At 41.1% G+C, this 22,773-nt stretch overlaps 1 protein-coding gene and 1 pseudogene across 1 annotated transcript in view; both read left to right on the top strand.

Annotated features, from left to right (window-relative positions):
• The window catches only part of LOC112136531, a 32,898-nt pseudogene extending 26,914 nt beyond the window's left edge, over positions 1 to 5,984 (top strand).
• A 15,180-nt stretch (positions 5,985 to 21,164) lies between these two features.
• The window catches only part of ica1 (islet cell autoantigen 1), a 16,523-nt gene continuing 14,914 nt past the window's right edge, over positions 21,165 to 22,773 (top strand). Inside the window, exon 1 of the mRNA XM_024258522.2 lies at positions 21,165 to 21,371. The gene's annotated coding sequence lies outside the window, so the exon portion shown is untranslated. The remainder of the gene's footprint in view (positions 21,372 to 22,773) is intronic.

Raw genomic sequence — 22,773 nt, 5'->3', positions numbered from 1 at the left:
GTAACTAATGTTGTTGTTCTTTATAACCTGGGACAGTGGGAGCATGTAGATGTTAAATAGAAGTGGTCCCAGGATGGAGCCTTGGGGAGCGTGGTCGACTGTATCTCAGATCCCATAAAACTAGCACTGACATATTTCCACTGTCTCTATTCAAACGTTTATCATTAGTCACTTTGATCAGAGCCGTTTCAGTGCTGTGGTTCTGTCTGAAGCCGGACTGGAAGCTTTTGATGTCATTTCCATTTTAATGTTGTGATAAAGTGTGAAAGCAAATCAAACCAAGTGAAACTGAACATATTGTGAACCTCCAACCCAGTCCAACAGAACCCCCTGGCGTGTCTCATTGAATTATTTCTGATCTCCTTATTTCAACTAAAGATCCTCATTTGTTTCACTAAATAGTTTCACTGTTATTTATGTTTCTGAGTCTTTTTTATGCAAAGTTTCTGTTTCTAAATGAAGGATTGATTTTTGATAAATGTTCTCTGGGATCTGAATGCAGATTTGAGAATCAGAAGAACTACAAACGACCCGATTGGGTTCAGCAGTGATCTCCTTCCACGCCGAGCGCTTTAACCTATCTTCTTCCTTTTCTCTTGTGCTTTCAGGCCTGCAGTGCAGAATCCCAAAACTTTGGAAACTCACACCTGAGACAAAACTCAAAGTCCAAGTTGAAGTCCTACTGGACTAAGAACAGCAAGGCGGTCTCCATCAGCCGTCTGCTGTCCCAGAACCTCTACAGCAAGGAGAACTTCACGTCTCTGGACCTGAACTACGATCAAACAGACTCTTACTCCAAACACGAGCAGTGGAACTGGCTCTCCAACGCCTCCGCCGCCCAGGACCCTCGCTCCAGGACGAAACGACGGCCCATCGTCAAGACGGGGAAGTTCAAGAAAATGTTCGGATGGGGCGACTTCCACTCCAACATCAAAACGGTGAAGCTGAACCTCCTCATCACAGGGAAAATCGTGGACCATGGCAATGGCACCTTCAGCGTCTACTTCCGTCACAACTCCACCGGCCAGGGCAACGTCTCGGTGGGACTGGTCCCCCCGACGAAGGCCGTGGAGTTCCAGGTCCACCAGCAGCACCAGCAGGTCCACCACTTCCACCAGCAGCAGCAGCAGCAGACGGCCCTGGAGACCAAGGACACCAAACTGTTCAACTGCAGGGTGGAGTACGAGAAGGTGGAGAAGGGCACCAAGAATTCCCTGTGCGCCCACGACCCGTCTCAAAGCTGCCCGCAGGAGCAGACGCAGAGCCACGTGTCCTGGCTGTGCTCCAAACCCTTCAAAGTCATCTGCATCTTCATCACCTTCTACAGCACCGACTACAAGCTGGTGCAGAAGGTGTGTCCCGACTACAACTACCACAGCGACACGCCCTACCTGCCCACCGGCTGAGCGGAGGGTCCCCATCGGAGACTGAACTTCAAATGTCCAACGGCGTTACTACAACCACATATCCTTGTCACATGACCAGTATTGCTCCTCTACGCGCCGAGGTCACTATGGGACCATCGATAAGCTTATAGATGTCTATAAGCTATACTCATATAATATGCATAGCTGCTTACATCGCAAGGAAAACCACAAGCTGACTGTGAGAGTAAGCCAACGCCATCCATGTAAATATCCCACACGGAAAACAATTTTATTGAGGATTTTTCTTCGGCTAATTTACCTGTTTATGTTGATTGTGTGTTTCCGTCTCAATCATGCCGTCTGTCTCCTTCAATCAGTCTCTGGTAATCTGTGCAAACACGTCAGTGCAGCGAGGAGCGCGCTGTCACCGCGCATATTGGAAATGCAAACGGGTGTTTTCTGCTCCGTGATTGTTAGAGTGAATATACATCTTTGTTATTGTTGTGGGAATCTCATCAGTGTTCATGCATGAACCAAGTGTGGTAAACAACTGAAAAAAGGACAAAAAAAACAACAACTTTCATTTATGTCTTCACGTTATTGCAGCTGTCAGAAGTCATCTTTATCAAATCACAACTACAGAAAACATCCCCCTCCGCATTTTAATTCCTGTTTGAAAGCCGCAGCGAGCTTCCAGCTGATCAAACGGGAGCCAGTTATTGTGGCAATAAATACACAAATAAAAGTTGTAGAAGACACACAGGATGACAGAGATACAGAGGATCATCTCCTTTGTGCTGCACTTTACAACCGCGCTCTAAATCTGCTGTTTTGTCACCGCTACATTTCCATTTTCAGCATAAAAAACGCCCCCTTTTTATTTCTGTGACTTACGACGATTCCACTGCGGTGAATTTCCAGGTTCCTGCAACGTAAAAAAAACAGCAAGAATTGACAAGTGTCAAAGCTGCAGACACCAAAAATAACCGTTTGATCACAGCGGGATCATTTGGTGGCAGTTAATGACGAGAAAACAAGGCTGAGTGTTTGAAATCAGGAGACATGAAGGGGTTTTTTTTTCTTAAGGAGGCTGGTTTCAGAAACGTGAGCACACCAGAGGAGTCGGGAGATGCATCAAACAGCAGGTGCTAATCGCATCCACCACCTATCAAACATTTGCACCTCTGGTTATCAGAAAAACGCAGATTTTGCATGAACCCAGCTGCTAATGATACCGCAAGTTGCAATTGGCTATTAAACCTTCATTACATAGATTGGGTGCCAGTGGCTCTGTGTGAAGCATTTAGAGAAAATGAACACAGTGGAAGTGGAAGCTTTGCAGAGTCAACAACACATAATAAGGAATGAATTAAAATGCTGTTTGGAAACCTGTTTAAAAAAAAAAAAAAAATAGTACAAATGTGCTCCTGGGGGGCTGGTGTCTGCTTTCACTGAGAACGCCGTGGACGACATCCAATATGCCAACAGGGAGGTGGGGGTTCTGACAAGGCGGGCCCCCAAAACTGCTCTGTCTCAAAAGCATAAAGAGGAATTTATGATGCGGAGGAACAAGGCTGGCAGGAATCACTGCAAGCACCTGACTCGTAAATTGAACGTGTGTTTCTGTCAGGGAGACGGAGGACTGACTCATGTCTGCCAGCGCCGCTCGCCAGCGCCGCTCCTTTCATCTCAATAGAGCGACTCTGATATGTCGCCACCCTTTTTCCAAATACGCCAAGGACGGTTAGTGAGGCTTCAGACAGCACTTTACTGGAACAATGCAGCTTCATTATGCGCAGAATGGAAGGCGTGTAAACGAGCTGCCAGACGAGCGTGGAGCACCAGAGTCACGAGATCCGGACTCTGAGCGTCTTTAATACAAAGGAGAGCATCAGTGTCAATCATGATCCCAGCAGTCACATAAACCCATACGGGGGGGTTGACCCATATGGGTTCTGTGGGTTTTGGGTTGTCCAGGTCACAGGAGGAATTAGAGGGCGGGCCCAGCTGTGTCTTTCCAACACACTCTCACTCCCAACTGGTCAGATATGAACTTTTGGTTAAGGACCCCTCAGTGTCAGAAATGACGTTTTGGGTGTCCCCAACTCAACGTTTCTTGACATGCTGGATGTTCTCATTAAGTCATAGGTCCCCAACCTTCAAGCCACGAAGTGCACCGGTACCCTAACCTGGTACTGGTTTATGCCCTGTACCACATCTGGTATCGTTTAAGGTCCTGTACCGCGTCTGGTATCGGTTTAGGTCCAGTACTACATCTGGTATTGGTTCAGGTCCAGTACTACGTATGGTATCGGTTCGGATCCAGTACCGCGCCTGGTATTGGTCTAGGTCCATGCCACGTCTGATACTGGTTCAGGTCCAGCACCACATCTTGTATTGGTTCGGGTCTAATATCGCATCTGGTATTGGTTTGGGTCCAGTGTCGTGTATAGTACCGGTTCCGTGTCTGGTATCAGTTTGGGTCCAGTACCGCATCTGGTGCCGCGTCCAGTGTCGAATTAGAGTACTTGTACCAGGTTTGGGTTCCGGTGCTGGACATGTTCCGGTTAAGGAACAATCCGGTACTGTGTCCCAAGGGTTGTAGACCCTTAATTTTATGAACAGCCAGCACATCAAGAAATGATTAGCTGGGGACACCCAAGACGTCAATTTTTAGTTCTTAACCAAACGTCATTGGATGGCGTACACTTGTACAGTCCTTTTTTACCTTCCTTGAAGGCCCAAAGCGCTTTACAGTCACAGAGTCAGTCAATAATTCACACATTCACACACTGGTGGTGGCTTCACTGCCAAACACTGCCAACCTTCCACCAGAGGCAATGTGGGGTTCAGTATCTTGCCCAAGGACACTTCGACACATAAGTGGGCAAGGTGGGAATCGTACCCACAATCTTTCAGTTAGGAACCAACCACCCTACCGCTGCACCACAGCCGTCAATATGTGACAATGTGATGACGTGGGGACGTGTTGGTCGTTCAGGTCCCTTGAGGCTCGTACGACCACCTCAATGGACACTGGACCGTCCAATAGTTGTCAGTGTATTGTGAAGTATTCATAAGGATAACGGAAGTTACAGGTACTTATGATGTACAGGTGATGCTGTCGTATGGTGTCCTTACACCACGCTTAGTAAAGTGCGAGTACTGGCTTCTTACTGCACACACGGGTTGTGTATGTGATACACAACACTACACACTGATTGTCTAATTTCCTCATTTCTTACTATCACTAGCTCCTTGAACAGTCCGTAGAATTTGGGGGGTTAAAAAAATGACACATCTGTACGACACGCCTGCATCTCACCTTCTTTTGACCCTTAAGTGTTGTATAAGTGTTCACTACGACCTTTTACCTGCAGCATACCCGTAGATAAAAATATGCATAAACATCCAGGTTTGACCATTTTCCAGCCAGTATCATCAACAGCTGTGAGTAAGGCTTTCATCGTTATCCAAAACTCCTCCTCAAGAACCTTTGGACTTGGGTTTTCATTGTACTGAACATTGTTTGTGGTTGTTCACCTTTCTGTATGTCCCATCAGGGAATCAGCTTTCCCTGATTCGCATAGGTGGTTTGGCAGAGATTTTTTTTTTGCCAATCAGTAATTTCTGATACAACCCTGTATCTATCCGGGCTAGGGAACGGCACAGGGAGATCAGCAACTGGGATGCAAACCATTGAGGCGGTATTAAATGCTGATGTTTGACCATCAAGGACTGTAACTGTTGGGATCGACCAAAGAAGGAAACCCCCATGATTTATCCTTTACGACACGTCCTACAAGGAGATCATTTTGTCTCATGTCATCCCAGCAACACAAGGCGGTTCATCAAATTTCATTCCAAGATCAAAGATTTCCGTGGACCATCTGGGAAAAGTTGTAGATCCATCAAAACCAACTGACTCTAAAAAATGTCCGGTTGGGATCTCTGGACTCAGTTCCCTGCTGGAGAATTTTCGGAGATTTTTTCTGAGTCTGATGAACTCCGACCTCCAGGCTTCATGGAGCACCGCCCCGCTTGAACGTTTGACTCCTCTCTATATGAATGTTTGTGATCCGAAACTGCTGAGCATCTGAACCTCCTCATGAGCAGCTGTTTGTTGTTTGGTTTTATCTGTAAAATAAAAGACCCATCGATGGCTGTGATTCGGTTGCAGGTTCCAGTCCCGTGTTTGTATTTCTACATGAGCTCCATGTCGTATCTTAGACATTAAATTCAAAATGTTTAAGTACTTGGTGGTTTTGTTCAGTGACAATTACTAATGTTTCCTGGTTGATCCCAGAGGGATGCATGTCTTAAAATCTTTCTCAAGTTGGTGAAGGTTGATTCAGGTGATGTTGTCTTGAAGCTAAGTCATGGGGTCTGGACTTAAAGTCTCCAAACACGGCACTGATGGGGAAACGTTTCAAGAAAAAAGACTCAAGTCCAGATGCCACAACTCAACTTAAAGGCAAACACGCTCCACCTCAAGTCAGGACAAACGTTTTCCACACAAACTGTTGTGTTTGCAGTTTCCACATTGTTGCTATGGTGACGGCACCAAAACCCTCAAGGCAGCTCAAATAATTACAATATTTTATCACAACAGCAAAATCTAGTGCAGACCTTCCTCCTTTTAAAACAAAAACACATCTGTGTCTGCGTGTGTATGTTGTAAATCCCTTTATTTTGTGTGTTTTGGTTTTGGCGGTTTCATCTCTGCAGGTTGATGCCTCAGTCGGTTTAATCTAGAGAGGCTGATCATTCAAGTAGTTTAAGTATAAAGTTCTAATTTGAAAGTTTGTGTTTATTTTACCAAGAAGTTCTTTGAGATTAAATCCCTTCGAGAGAGAATCCTTATGAGATGTTTTTAAGTTTTGATGCAAAGTCCCTCTCCAATCATCTTACAAAACGTTCCCAGTGGTCTTTTAATGGTAAATGTTGTATACTTGTACAGCGCTTTCTAACCTCCTTGGAGGACCCAAAGCGCTTCACAGTCACAGACCCATTCACCCATTCACACGCACATTCACACACTGGTGGGTTTTTTTTGGCTAAATTAGAGTTTAGCTTCTACTTTAGCAGCATGTTAACGTTTTTGACTAATTTAGTTTATTGAGAAATTTTAGGCTATTTTGGATTTTAGCTCGTATTTAAGCAACAAGCTAGCTTTTTTGTCTAATTTGGCATCTATGAAGTTTTTTGTGCTAATTTGGAGTTTAGTTTAGCTCAAATTTAAGCAACACACTAAATATTTTGGCAAAAATGACATGTATTTGTGAATCAGGTCAACTTCAGCACTCTTTAATAACAAATTTAACATTTTCCAAAAAGCTTTTGCATTTTCAGCAAGTCCCCTCAGTGATTAAAGTAAATTGCGTCACTATTTTCAGCAAAAAGCTTCAGCATCTTCAGCGACTACTCTCAGCAAAAGCATTCATTATCGCAGGTAATGTGACTTTTCTAGTTTATAGTTTTTAGTTGTACTTTTGTATACAAATCATTGTTGGAAACTGGAATTTGTTGATAAACATTTTTTTCTTTATTGACCATTTTAAGGACAACATGGACCCCCCCCCCCTGTCTGAACTGTGTACAGAGTAAACACTCAGACTAATACGGTGTCAGACAGGATTGGTTCCAGTCAGCCTTTGTGTTTTGTCTTCGCGGCGTCCATGTGAAGGCTCGGTTTCACCAGACCAGAAGAGCTGCTGGTTTCTTTTGTCTGCGGCGCTCTGCACGTATGAATGAGAGCCACACGCCAGCGTTTGGACGTCTCTCTTATCTCCGGGCCCAGATCTTCTCCCCCGGTCCAGTCGTCCTGGGCCGGAGCCATCCATGCCTGCCCTCTCCCCCTCGCCCGCTCACAATCCCTGATTAATGTGGTCGGGGCGGGAGCTGTCAGAAATGGCAAAGAGAATCATGGGATTTCTCCTTCAGAGTCCCAATGACACCCAGCAGCTGCAGGAGTAAACAGATGACTAACCACTGGCCTTTTGTCAGCCTGTAGAGACTCGCATGGAAGGAGGGCTCGTGGCTTTGACATTTGGGCGGATTAGAAAGTTCTCTCCTCTCGTGGTGTTAGAGGTGGCTGCCGTGGTAATTATTCGCGCCTTGCTTTGCTTCTGCTCGACCTCCAACCACCAAGAAAAGAAAAAGACACTGGTTTTTCTCCACTTTGAGAAGAGAAAAAGCCTCATCTAGAAACAAGTCACACGCTGTTTTTGCCGCCACACAACAATGTAAGGCTTTAAGGAACAACAAATTGTCATTTCAGATCATGTCCTGCTGCAGACCCGGGGGCGGGCGCCGTCCTGGGGGCCGCGACATATTAAAGGCGCTATCAGACAATGGGTGCTGCTTTTTTAAAAATTTTAATCACAAATAAATTACCCTCCTCAAAACACTATTACTCCTCTGAAAATGAAAACTCACTCATTGTGAATGTCTCATATCAGGCAAAAAGCGTAAAGAATTAATTAACCTTTGTCATTTTAATTGCTTTAGTGACAGCTGTCCTTATGCACATACTGTGGGCTTGTCAATTATTTTCCTACTGAATAGATTAAAACACCACAGAGGATAGAGTCATTTCATTAGTCAGACTTAATGCCCCCCAGACACAACCAGGTGTGAACGCTTCACCCCTAAATATGCAGGAAAATGAACAATACTATTAAGCCCGTATGAATCGAATGAATTGTGGCAACATGAAATTAAGTTTACGCTCTATTTAATTCCGTCCCACTGCTTTTATTCCATTTGCTGCGCAGGTTTTTCTTTGGAAATGAGTGGAAATGCAAAATGTTATCAGCACTTCGACAGAACATCAGACGGCTCAAATGAAAGGCACCTGTGTGCCAGATCTAATTGCTCTAATGGATGTCGTAGCACTGTCACTTCTTCCTGCGCCGGGTAATGACGGACAGCTGCAACTGTCTAATTCTCCCATTTTGCTGTTAGCGCATCTGTGATCTAATGCCACTCAGCCCATCATGAATCAGGAAGAAATTACGCTGCTTTCAAATCTCCTTCAGACGGCTCCAACACCGAATGCCTGCAAGGCTCCGCCCGCCAGCGCCGGCGTGGAGCCGCATTTGAACCAGACTATGAGGAGTTTCATAGTCCAGGAATGAAGACGACATCTCATGAGTCAACCTGGAATGAAGCGTGACGGACGGATCCGGATCCACCTAAAGACAGAACCAGATCTGAACCTCGCTGACCCCTTCGGTATGGCTTTGAAGGAAAATTCAAACAAAAAATTATGGCTTTCTAGTTAATTTAAATGTGTATTCATTGAGTTTTGTCATTTATATGATTAGATAAAATGATGGTTTTAAAAGGTTTAACATTTTGTCAGGGATTTATTTTTCTGATCTGCTGCTGCAAAACGTCGTCTAGTTTCTGTTCCGAGACAAAATCCTTCAAGCATAGAGTTACATTTACATGTAAAGATAAAAAGGATTCTTTACAAATGTTGTCAAGTTAATATTTGATAGCAAAACAAAATTAGGCGCTTTAGAGTCGTAAAGAAAGAAATGCTTAAAGTTCTTATTTTTAATTCAAGAAAATATTTTTTTTTTGGAAGGAACTTGTCTTTTCTGCTGTCAAAACAAAAAAAGTAAAAAATGTTTTATATACAAAAAATGATAAAACTTTTTTAATTTTAGTCCTTTACAATTTAAGACACACTGTAAAAAGTGAAACATTGGATCAATTAACAAAAGTTATGTAACTTGTTAGATTAAAAAATATTAGTTTTTATCTAATTACATGTTTTAGTTCAATAAACATCAACTCATTTTTTTTATTTCATGTCAGCAAATCATTTCAAATGTAAAAAATCAGAGGTGTTGTTAATTGATTCAACATTTAATTTTTTTCAGTTTATACTTTGTAAATTAATAGTTTAATTCTTAGAAAACCCTTCGTTTTTTCCTTTCATTTCTTTAAGTATTTTTTTCCTTATTTATTTTTTTTATACTGCAAAAACAAAAGTTCCATAATTTCTTACATTTAAAAACATTAGTTTTCATCAAATTACATTTTTAAGTTGAGTAAACCTTTTTAAATCAAATTTTAAAGTAATAGTTTTAAATGTAAAAAATAACAGAACTTTTGTTTAATGTTTCACTTCTTTCAGTGTATTTTCTGTAATTTGTGCTAAAATGAACAAACAAAAGCCAAATAGTCAAATTAATATTAAATGCTCTGAAGAAAACTACCTGCACTTTTTATTGCTGCACAAACATAAATGATGGAATAAAGTTTATTCTCCGGGAGGTTTTGGTTAGTAAATGATTTTTAGGGCTGCAGCTCATGTAGACTCATTTTAATTTCACTTATACGTTTTACAGTATGTGAAATGTGTAAACTATAAAATTGAAATGACTTGAGGATTAAAAGAATAAAATAAAATCTGAATCAACTCGATCCAGACTTTGGTGAATCAATCCTGGAACTTATTGGTGATACTCAGCCCTAGAAAACGTTCTCAAAAAGACCCAAACTTTTCCCGTTTTTCCCACATATAATCACGTATGACCACTTTTTATCTGTTCAATATGTGTAAACCGTACGGAGCGGCAGCGTGACGCAGAAATGTATACTCATATATACTCACAGAAATGAATTCTCTTTTAAGGAAATATTTTTAAAGTATCCATTTGTGGTCTAAAACACAGTTTTTTGCTCATTCTTTCTTCTTCTATATGTAGGTGTAATGCTATAACACGATCGCCACCTAGTGGCCAAACTGAAACGTCCTCCAGGAGAAGCAGAACAATCGTTGGAGCTTCTCTGTTAGAGAATCCATGTAACACAGTATAATATTAATCTCATTCTAATTTTACTGATACGTTTTACAGTATGTGAAATGTGTGTTTTTTTAAATGAATTGAGGATCAAAAGGATGAAAAAATTGTAATCAAATCAATCCAGTCCCTGGTAATGGATTCTGGAGATTATTACCTAACCCTAGAACATTTTCGTGAAAAGATCCAGACTTTTCTCACTTTTTCACCTATAATCATGTATGACCAATTTTTATCTGTTATATGTGCACACCGTACACAGCAGCAGTGTGACGCGGCCTCGACAGAAGGATGAAACCATCAGTGATGCTTATCTCCAGTCTGTGAAGCCACGCTGACCTCTGACCCACAAACATCTCCAACATCAGCTGTTCCGTTATGACCTGTTAAGTTTTCTTCCGATCCAGATAAGCGTTTTTCAGAACCAGTTTGCTTCCTGTGACAAAAGAACTTCACGTTGCGAGGATGGAGCATGAATCCTTGATGGAGATGCTTCCTCGGGGTTCCATCGCCGTCACCCTCCAGCTGTAGTTTGAATGTTTTCTTTGGGTATTGGGTCTTCGTCTGTGGGGGGTATCAGATCAGACTCAAGTATTGATGGTGGGATCTGTGTTTTAAATAAAATGACATGAGTAATAAGAGGATTACGCGGCTCATGAATCTATCCTCCGATTTCATCAAGCTGCCACGCCACACAGAGGCGGCGTCTCGTGCCTGAACAGCCGAGATCAGAGTTCAGATAAGACGAGGCGGAGGAGTTAAGCGTGCGTTTGATCGGCGGGGCGTGTGTGCGGGCGCACCGTCAAAAAGGCAACTGGTTGAGGAATCTATTTTTAAGAGCAGGTTTACTGATGATGCAATGATTGCTGATTATCACCTTGTCAGAAACAATGCTGAGCCACACAGACAGGTGATGCTATTTATACGAGACAGAGATGCAAGAAAAGAACAAAACGCTAATTTTCATTTACATCCTCAGAGGGAAAAGAAAACAGTCTCTGACATTTAACCGCTGCTGTGCATCACGGCTTCAAGGACTTGCCGTCCATTTAAGAGGTCCATACGAAGAGCTGTCCACATGATGAGTAGACCTCCGTTGCTTGTCATAGTCTAAATATATAGAAGAGTTTTCCTTCAGCGTCCTGCCTGTAAAACAGGTCGGCAGGTAAAACAATCAGGGCCAGCTGGAGCCGGAGCTGACGCTTCGTTTGCCGTTGATTTATCTCTTAAACAACCTCTGGTGGTGCTTCCACAGCGAAAGGTGAAGACGCACAGCCAGTGTTGGTGACAGAGATGGACTAGGTGTGGTGGCAGCAGAGAGGCATGATCCATTTTTATAAAAAGTGCATTGCCGTTAAATCAAATAGTAACCTTAAAAGAGCTGGGGCCGGCGCCAGCTCAATGACACCCCGCGCCCCCATCGCCACGGAGCGCCGCGCCGGCCCGATCCTCCGCTGACCAAGGACACTCTCTGACATTTGGCCCAGACCAGAACATTGTCCTGCAGGGACCTTTCTGCAGGTTTGGATCCCATGACACCAACCATGGGTTCTAGCAGAACCATCCTAACCAAGTCACACCATCTTCAGGAGCGAAGCTCTTTATTTTTGTTTTATGGAGCTCTCACGGAGGGTTTGGGGTCAGGGTCAGCCTGAGCTGAAATCCAATTGGATCCTTGAGGCGCCCCGTCCTGCCACTCATCTGTCCTTGGTAAAAGAGCGATGATCAGATTAGAGGTGAAGCAATTTCGTGGCCACAGAGTTGGAGACATCAATTAAACAAGCGGGACTGAGCAACATGTATGAGGCCGATGTAATGACAGTGGCGTCTGTCCAAACTCTGCTTCCTGTTCAGGACCAACCTCATCATCATGACGTTATATGATCTAGATATATAGCATTACTTGCGATAATGCACGTGTGAATGCTGTGAGCTGAATGTGGCGGCTAAAGACGCCAGAGCTGTTAGCTGAAATTACTGAAGCTGAAAGCTTCTGACATATTAGCTAAATGCAGAATAAAAAAATATATATAATAAAAAAATAAAAAATGAAAAGATGTATAAATTAGCCAAAACAGCTAGCATAAGGCTAAAATGTTAGCGTGACTCCAAAATAGGCAAAAAATCTGGAAACGTATTAATTAGCCAAAAACAGTTAGCTTGATGCTAATATGTTAGCTAAATTTCAAAGTAGACAAAAAAAAACTGAAAAGATGTATAAATTAGCCAAAAGCAGCTAGCATAATGCTAGAATGTTTGCTAATCTAATTTCTGTGAGCTATTTTGACTATATTAGCATTCACTCTGATTTTTGGGTTATTTTGGAATTTATCTAATATTTCAGCTACATGCTAGTTTTTTGTCTAACCTAAGTTTGTTGTTGTTGTTGTTTTTTAGGCTAATTTGACATTTATCTAATATTTTAGCTGGCTATCAGCTTCAGCGTTTTTAGCTTTCAATTTCAGCATTTTCCGCAGCCAAATTCAGCTTACAGCATTCACACTAGCATTATCACAGGCAATGCTATATAGTTCATAATTATGTTAAAAAGTTACAGTTTTAAAGTTTTAAAAATGTATTTTTAGAGTGTTCAATAAATGTTTATCCTGTTCGACCTAAGTTGTGTTTTGGATTTTGGCCTCTTGTGTGATTGATTTTGACGCCTCTACTGTAAAGTATTCACACTAATTAGGACTAAACCACGTTTTAGCACAGAATCTAGTGGTCTGGATTTGACTCAAGTTATTTCATATAAAAAAATCTAAAAGTTCATTAGCAAACGCGATGCGTCTACCTGTCATCAACACCTGATCCAGAGGTGCTGAGCAGCACATTAGTGTTAACAAGATGATTTTTTTCTCTAATTGAAGCTTTGTCAAAATAAAAGACTTGAATATAAATGTGTTAACATCTTAAACAGAATGACACGTCTTTATATTCATCTTTCATCAAGACGACTTTCCTGTTAAAGCTACCGAGGAGCCAATAAGTTCAGTTTGTTTGACGCTCTTCTGTCCTCTAAACACGCTGCAGTCTACACTGTTTAAAAAAATCATTTTTCATGTTGATCTGAAGCCTCTGTTCCCAAAATCTCCTCTGAGGGGGCGTGGCTTTTGGAGCTCCACCCCTGATCCCCCCTGTCTGATTATGATATCTCTGTGTCTCTCTAGTGTAAATCTTCACCGCTGCGACATAAAAACATCCATCAATCTGGGTAATGTCCAGCCGTATGGTTCTGATCCGGATGTCAGCTGGACGAGGAAGTGAAGATCTTCATGGACAGAACTTCCTCCAAAATCCTGATTCTTTCTCCTTCCAGTTCACCAAAGACTCTTTTAGCTAATTCTCCAATGTTTATTGACTGTGATCAATACATTCAATCATTGGTTTCTCAGAGTTCTTGATAAAATAATCAAAGCTAACATCAAAATGCTCTTTCATTGATTTACAATCCTTTCCAACTGCGGTCAAATGAGCCGCCGTTCACATTTCCGTGGTCACATCAAGAAGCTCCGTGGAGTCTGGTGGAGATTTTCCAGCGTTCTCAGTCCTGCTACCGTAAGTATTGGATGAAACTCACACCAAAAATCCAGTGATGCTGATTTGACCACAGAAATGTGAACGGCGGCTCATTTGACTGCAGTCAATGTGAAGATACCATCTTCTCTTCTCCAGAACCTGAACTAGACACTAGGAACAGATGAGGGTTTAGTGCATGTGCAGCAGAGCTGTTGATGGAAAGAAGATCATTCATTCAAACAGAGTCTGTCCAAGACTGTTTGATTGATTTAAAGGAGAAATACTCGAAAATGCAAAAATGAAATGATTTCTTATTATATTTGTTCTCTTTCAGAAGAAAAATGTTAAAATCTCTAAAAACATGATTTTCATCAGAGGGGAACTTTAACGTGAAAAAGAATGAAGGTCTTTGTAGTTGTCAGCAGCTGATTAATGTATTAGTAAAGAAAGGTGATCACACCTGAATGTTAGTCTTCATGATGAAACACAGATCAGATCAGGATGAATAATAACTCCTGAGCTCCTCTGCTTGGAGTCTCAGTCATGAAGTTATTGTCCTTTCACGCGTCTCTGCATGAGAAACTTCATTCATGAGCAGTCAATTGTTCATTACATTTTCTACTAATTAAATCATGTTCTTCATGTCTGTGCAAACTGCCACCTGACCATCTTAGTTAATCACTCTGATTCAGTGCTAATCAAAGGTGCGTTCACAAATTGTGCAGAATTAGAAACCCTGCTGGATTGACATTTGTGAACCTGAAATCCAAGCGGCTCTGACATTTTTCTTTGTCTACCTCATTTTTTTTTTTTACATTTGAAGGAAAGAAACGGAGCAGGTTCATCAAAGCAGCACCTTCATAATGAGAACATACCAATGTGAGTATGAGATTACTTTTATTATTCTCGTCCAACTCCCCGAGCTAATAAATGGGTTTTAGCGGAGCAGACTAACAAAGCTTTAGCGTGCGGCCTGGAGGGGAAAAAATTAAAACCGTGCAGTCCTTCAACCACAGCTGCTGAACTGTACGTATTACCAGTTCATGCAGATTACTAAATCAAGGAACTACATTTATTTACGCTTTTTAATAAGGCGCCAAAGCCACAGAGGAAATTTCTCACTCAGACGGCTGGAGGAAGGCGGTCTCGCCATATTTTCTGCACAAAATGTCTTCTCGGATGTGATGCTGTACATAAAGCAGTTACCGCCGCGCGCCGACAGGCTGATTTAGGGTCTGTGCATATATTAGAAATAAAACACCTCCCACAAAACATCCCTCTACTGTCTGCTTGCCAATTTTGTTTCAGGGAAGAGCCTATCTTTGGTATATAACTTATTTTTAAATCTAACTTCCTCCACTTCCCTCCATTCACTCAGACATGTCATCCATCTATCTCCGCCTCCGGCTGCAGGAGCTCCTCGGCCATGAGTGGCTGCTGCAGCGGGGCTGTATTTCAGCATGTTGAAGTGCATGGAGAATTCCCATGAAGGGTAAGGGATTATGGATTTTGGCCTCTAAGCTGCCTGGATGCCCAGCGCGGATGTCTCTGAGCGTAGTAATCTTCAAACAGCACGCAGAGTGATGAGTGGGCACTGAGGAGTTCTGCTCAGGATCTAAATGTGTTCCAGCAAGTTACCAGTGAGAGGGAGATGGAAAGAAGTGGAGGAAATAAAAACCCATTTGGTCACAAACGACGAGGACGGACCCGCCGGCAGACACCTTCCATTCTCAGACCGGTTTGAGCCAGACGGGGCTTTGAGTGGCACCGGCGCCGAGGTTCTCCGTCACCGCACTTCACCGGGATGGAAAAGTCAATTGGGCAATTTCTTAAAGTTTTCCAGACCTTCATTAACGGGCTCTGAGTTTAACACAAAATGGATCACAAGGCTCTTTCTACAAGTTGTCATAGCAACCAGGCAAAATATGTACACATCCTTGCCTTACCGATGACAACAATGCGACCTCTGACCTTCATGACTTTAAAGTACCGCCCCCGAGTTTTCTACAGCTGTTCCCCATAACCTCTGAAGGTCATCGACGGCTTCTGTGCTTTCACTGCCACATCCTCACTAAGGACACGCCCCTAAAATCACACGTCTTCATGAGAGTGTCCAGTTAGCCCCAAACATTCCTGACCAACACTAATACGTGTGAAAATGATAACATGATTGTTGCAAATCTTTATAAAAAAATCTGTCGTTGTCTCTCAAGCCTTTAACCTTTTAAAGTTCCGTTCTGATCATCTTCTGATCAAAGAATTCCCTTTTTTTTATTATGATGATGCCGTTTTAACCCAAAATCCAAAAATCGACGTTGTTTTCTAGGACATAGTCTCTGCAGAGCGGCAGGAGTTCTTTAGAAATTCTCTTTAGGGCAAAACTGAGCAACCCCGCCCCCATTTCCCATCATTTTATGTACTCTCCAGTAGCTTATAGCCCCTCACACCCCCACACCAAAAACGGCGACCAACATCAGAGCTATCCAGTCGTTCAGTTCTGATCCAGATTCCAAACAAAGACGTTCATGGATCTATTGGTCTACAAGTGGATGAATCAGAATGGGGCGGAGCATTGTGGCCCCGCCCAGTGCATTTATTACATCAGAAATACGATTTTTTTCAAACAGCATTTCTTCATCTGATCCTGATTTACTACAATTTGAGTAAAAAACAGTCAGAATTATAATTTACATTTTCTTTGTATGTGTCCATCATGAGAAAATCACCACAAGAACATGTTAAAAACACAATTTTCATTACAGTGGATCATTAACACCTGAGATGTTGCCAGTGACATCTAAATAACACGCTCTTTGACTTAATCCTTGACTGTTTACGTGATCAACCGATTGTACATCACACGATCAGCTGATTCTGACGCAAACAAAAGTCTTCAGACAGCTGGTTCCACGTCCAGCAGGTTTATTAGTTCAGACAGGAACTAAACACTCCTTAAAGTCCACAGAGCTCAATCAGGGTCAGACGGGGAGAGGTCAATCAAGAGTATGGGATCATCCAAAAAGAGACTAGAGTAGTCAGAGTCCAGGCGAGGGTCAGGGCAGGCGGCAAGCAAACTGAAGATCAGGTCCAGATAGAAACGCTCAGTAATGCAGGGAATGTAACACAAACAATACTTCGCCCAGAGTGAGGGTCTGTGTGCTGCTTAAGGAGCAGGTGAGTCAGGTGACTCCTGGATTACATTAACTAGTTGATGAGTTACATTAGTTGAAAGAATGTCGGCTCCAGTGTTGAAGTGTTATGGGGTAATTCCAAAAACTCTCGGGTTTCCACACTGTAGCTGCTGTTTTGGTCCATTCCTCCATGTAGATCTTCTCTAGAGCTGTGGTGTTTTGGGGGCTGTTGTTTGGCAACTTTCAACTTCCTTCACACATTATTTATTGGATTGAGGTCCAAAACCTGGCTAGAGCACTCCAGAATCTTGAAACGCTTTATTTTTGTAGCCACTCCTTGGTTGCCATGGTGATGTGTTTGGAGTCATTGGAAGATCAGGACATGTTTCCTCCTCAGTGTTCTCACTGATGGAAGGAGGTTTATGTCCAAAACGCCACCATACATGGATCCATTCATTCACACCGATCAGTTGTTTTGTCTCCTTTGCAGGAAAGTTGCTCCATATCATGATGTTTCCACCCTCGTGCTTCACAGTAAGTGGGATACAACTTTTTCATCTTCAAACGCGGTGACATTAATACCAAAGAGCTCTATTTTGGTCTCATCTGATTGCATGATCTTTGTGACTGTTGCTCCATTTATGTCCTTAAGATATCCAGCTGTTGTTCATAAAGTTCTTCATCTTCTTTGTCTTCTGCTCTCTATAGGGGGCGCCACAGCAAATCATCTGACTCATCTAACCCCTTTCTCTGCATCAGGAGAGTCAAACTCAATCACACAAGGGACAAAATCCAAAACACACCTTAGATCACGGGCCGAACAGGATAAACATTTATTGAACACTCTGAAACTACATTTTAAAACTATAAAGCTGTAACTTGTTAACATAATTATGAACTAGATATATAGCATTACCTGTGATAATGCTAGTGTGAATTTTGTACGCTGAATTTGGCAATCAAAATTGCTGATGCTGAAAGCTGAAGATGCTGAAATTGATAGCTAAAAATGCTGAAGCTGATTTAGCTGATATTAGCTAAACGCAGATTTACCCTAAAAAACAAAAAAATAAAAAATAGGTTAGCCAAAGCAGCTAGCATCTAACTGCATAAATAGCTAAATTTCAAAATAGCCTAAAAATCTGAAAAAGAACTAAATTAGCCAAAACAGCTAGCGTGTAGCTGAAATATCAGCTAAACTCCTAAATAACCAAAAAAATCTTAGTAAATGCTAAAATAGTCCAAAAAGCTAACAGAATGACCATTTTTAAAACTTTGTAACTTTTTAACATAATTATGAATAATAAAAATGCAGGAATATTATTCCAGAATAAATCAACTTAAACCTTAAACAACTTTCAATATTTTACTCTCAATAAAAATATATTTTGTCAAAATTATACAAGTTAGAAATGAGCTCAAGATAGTATCGGGTCATTAATAACAATAAAATAGAATGATCTGGAGGGCCGGATCTGGCCCCCGGGCCTTGACTTTGCCACTCTACATGTTCCATCATCACACCTTTTGTATCATGTATGACTTTCCTCTTTGGTATTCCTCCGGACTTCTTTCCTTTCCTTTTCTTTTCTTTTCTTCTTTCTGTTCTCAAAAATCTACATAAAAAACATCAGAACTTTACAAATTATCATTATTAAATTGGATATTTCAGTTCAGAGGGCGCCAGATTACTAATGATCTATGGAAATGGTAATCTGATTACATGGAAGGTTTTGGGTGGAATTCTGTTCTGATCAAGCAAAAGGCGACAGTGGGAAGAAAAGCAGAACTGCTGTGACCGGTTGAGTCCCGTTCTAAGATGTTTATGGAATATTTGATGTTCTACTGTGTTACAGTGATGCTATTGATGATCAGGCTTTAGTATTCTCATCTATTACTATTTTAAAAAAAATAATCTGATTTAAACAATTTTAAAATCCAACCCCCTCAAAGTGAAGTTTTAGTGTTTTACATTTTGAAATTTTATCATTTATATACTGAAAAAAACTGTTTTTTTCAAGTAGAAATCCTTAAATGTCAAAAACATTGTTTTAATTTTTCTTCATAACAACTCTCGTTAACGCAAAGAAAATCTGTCGTCATTCTAGTAAGAAAATGTCAGAGAAGATCAATATTGACACACGTCCCAGATCGATATCTGAAAGGAGTTTCTCCGACTCGGCCCTGATTGAATTGAATCCCAACAGCATCACTTCATTTAATGCCCCGATTGGTTTCCTGTCTTATTCAAGCTCAAAACTGCTTCAAAGATACGGCGCTAAGAGCACCAGGAGGATCAGATAGGCTGAAGGACACAAGCATTTAGCCAGATTACATTCCCTCCGTAAGAGCCCCTTTATCTGTCTGCTCGTATCCAAAGACTTCAGATGATATCAGAGAAAAAAACTTCCCTCGGAAAATCACCAGTCAAAGATGCAAAAGCTCCTAAAAAACACACTTTCAGAGCTCATCCGAGACCAAAACAAGCCGCATTGTGCAGGAAGTGACCCGGGGCTGCGGGAGGATCAAAGGGTTCAACACTCCCTTGGTGATAATCAAATTAACTTTGCAAAGCTCGACAAAAAGCTGACTTTCCAAAGCCATAAAGTGCTGTTCAGATGTGTCTCACGGTGTGAGATGAGTGAAGCTGCATGCTGCTCACACACGCTCCTCCACTCTGCAGCACAAACACTGTCCAAGGCTACAAACAGGTACATCAATTTAGGAGCATGACAAGAAATTCCCTTTAGGTGACAACAAAGTGTACATGCCATTAGATGGGCTGAAGTGTACTGTGATGAGATAAATTGAAGCCAGCAGATGAAAGCTCGGGGCCCCAAACAGCACAGAGATGCTGTGTGTGTGTGAGGCGCTCTCATCCAGGCGTTACACTGCCATCCTGTGGACTGACGGGGAATTACACGTCAGGAGGCGATGAAATGTACGGAGTTAAAAAACCTTTACAACTCAAAATCAAAACACATTGATGTCATTTTAGTTTATTTCTAATTCTTGTTTTCAAAGTTTCAGGTTTTAGATTTAAAAATGGTTTATTTTAGCAATCAAAGGAAAATCATAAAAAATGAGACAAACAGAAATATATTTTTACCCAAAAAAAACATCACATAGTCAAAAAACGTGATTGGAAAACATGCATACGCCCACATACACGGATAAATAGTTCAATCATTAATAGACATATCAGCTCTTTTGCATACAATATATGACAATAAAACTATTAATTACGAAGATTCTCAAAAAGAGTTCAATGGAACTATAGAAAGGGTTTTTTTTTTTTACCCATATAGTTCAATTAATTTCTCAACTGATAATTCAGTTACTAATTTGATGATGCAATTTAAAAATACATTTTGTATTAACAAATCAAATTCTCTGTTTAGATTTTTGTGTATTTTTTGTTCTAACGTTTTTTTCATGTTTTTATTTCTTCGTTTTTGTGTCTTTTGTTGTAATGTCTTGTGTTTTACGTCATTTGTTGTAATTTTTACATTTTTTGTTCTAACTTCTTTGTTTTGTCATTTTTTTCCCTAATTATTAAGTTTTCTATTCTCATTTTTGTGTGTTTTTCATACTATTTCTGTGTGTTTTTCCCAGGCTAAAATTAATGTACTTTTAAAATTCCCTTGTTTATCAAAGTGCGACACTTTGATAAAAAAAAAAAAAAAAGTGTCGCTTTGTCTCACTTTGACAAAGTGGTCACTCTACGAAGAGACTTGGTTTCCAGCTGTTTGAAGAATAAATAAAAGTCAGGGTTGATTTCAATAAAATTTAAACATAAAATATAAAATATAAAAAAAGAACTAAAATATTTAAAGTCTGAATTTACTATATTTATAGGACTTCCTAAGCCAAATATTTCAGATAGATAATATTCATAAATATCAGTTTTGTTTTTAAATCAATGAATCCACATCTGTTAGTGTTTACTTTCTGTTATCTTTCTTTTTGTTTTGATAGGTAAAAAGGTGAACCACAGGCTTTGAAATGTAGGCATAAAGAGCAGAAATAATGTTTCCCTCTTACTGTCACAAAAAAACAAGTTTACATGTTGTTTATTTTTGTCTTTGTAATTCTGTTGTAAAATATTCAGATGTTAAGATGATGCATTCTGGGAAGTCTGTAACCCGGTCAGAACCATGAGCGACCTGCTGTGCAGATTAAACCTTTATTTTAGACAGATTTGCTCTTCTTCGTGTTTTAGAGATTTTTAAAATTAAATTTCTCTGATTTTCTGTTTTTTTATGGACAGTTTTTCGGGGGCGGGGCACCTGGCCCCTCCCCTCCTCTGGACGCGCCCCTGCGATGCTGAGGCGGATGACGTCAGCAGCGGTGCGTCCACGCCGTGAGTATTCGCTGGTTCTGGTTCGGACACAGTCCCGGAAACCCCGCAGCGGTTCCGTCCAGCCCGAGCCCCTCCGCTTCCCCGGAGATGCGGTGACGCCGCGCGCGGTTCTGTCCCGCAGGCTGAGGTCCGTGCCCCCCCCACCCCACCCCCACCGCGAGGCTTCCGCACAGTGAGTCCAGCGACGCCGAACCGGAACCTCAGCGGCCGAACGGACAGACGAAGACGCTGCTGGCGGGTTTTATCTCAAGATTCGGTTTTAGATTTAAAAACGTAAATCGTGACTAGCGCGTGCTCACTGATGATGGTGGTGCGCGCGCATCAGTGATGCTGGACTGCGCATGTTCGGAATATTTCAGCTGAGTTTGATTTAATGAAATAAACCAAACCAGTTAAAGATAAAAAACATATGGCATAAAAAAGTTTATTCCTTTAATTTAATTTAAAATAATTATTTCTGGGGGATTTAATTTTATCTATTACTTTATTTAAAGTTTTATCAAATGAATTATTTTTCAAAAATCCAGTTTGACTATTCAAAACCAAGAAACATCTGTTATAGAAAAGTTTCTTCCTCTAATTTTATTTAATTAAATTATTTTTAGTTATTAGTTTATTTAGTTTTACATTATTTTCTCAAACTACCTAAATAAAAAAAGATTAAAAAAATATGAATGTTTTATTTTTTAAAAATGAAAAAAAAAAAAAAAACAGAGTAAGTTTTCCAGATCCTGATGTTCTTCATGTCTCCTTCAGGTGATGCTGATAAAGTTCAGATGAATCTAAAGGCTAAAAGATTTCTGAAGCCTCGAAAAGCTTTAAAGCAGCAGAAGGTTCAGGAAAATTCTGGGTTTTTAGGGTTAAAAAAAACTCTGATGTTAAGGGTTCAGTAACAATAAAACTTTCTTCTTTTTTTGTTTGGATGAAAAATCCTTCTCAGTTATGCAGATGACAAAAGATCCAGTCTGGGGAGGAGTTTTGCTCTGTGGGCTCTTGGACCTTTAACCCTTCCACTCTCCTTAGCTTGTTTACTTTAAAAGTGGGATCATCTGGACCCCACATGACAGTGCGCTGAACATTTTTTTATCATTGATTTTTGAGTTTCACTAATGTCCATGGCAGACATAAAATCCTATCCCCCTTTGTCCATATTTGTCATGGAAGGAATCACACATCAATATGTGGTTGGAGTCATCTGGACCCCAAAGAGAGCAGAAGTTTGACCACGACCTGTTCCTGTTCCTGTTCCTGGTCATCCATTCTGAGAGCAGATGCACCTCCTGGACTCTAGGGGGCGCCTGCAGCTTTGTTTCACGTCTTTACAGCTGAGAGTTAAATCAAATTTAAATAAAAAATGCTTTTTCAAAAAACAACTTTTCAGAAACTTGCAAACCCGAGACCTTCATGTCCATAAGAGAAGAGTTTCATTTTTTAATTCCACTTTAGTGCTGTCACAAATGATTATTTTAATAGTCGACTCCTCTTATTCTTCTTCTTTTCCTTTGGGCTTTTCCCTTCAGGGGTCGCCACAGCGAATCAGTTCCCTCCATCTAAGCCTGTCTTCAGCATCCTCC

This window comes from Oryzias melastigma, linkage group LG16, assembly GCF_002922805.2.
Source record: "Oryzias melastigma strain HK-1 linkage group LG16, ASM292280v2, whole genome shotgun sequence".
In the NCBI taxonomy this organism is placed as follows: domain Eukaryota; kingdom Metazoa; phylum Chordata; class Actinopteri; order Beloniformes; family Adrianichthyidae; genus Oryzias; species Oryzias melastigma.
This window is presented reverse-complemented; position numbering and strand designations above follow the sequence as displayed.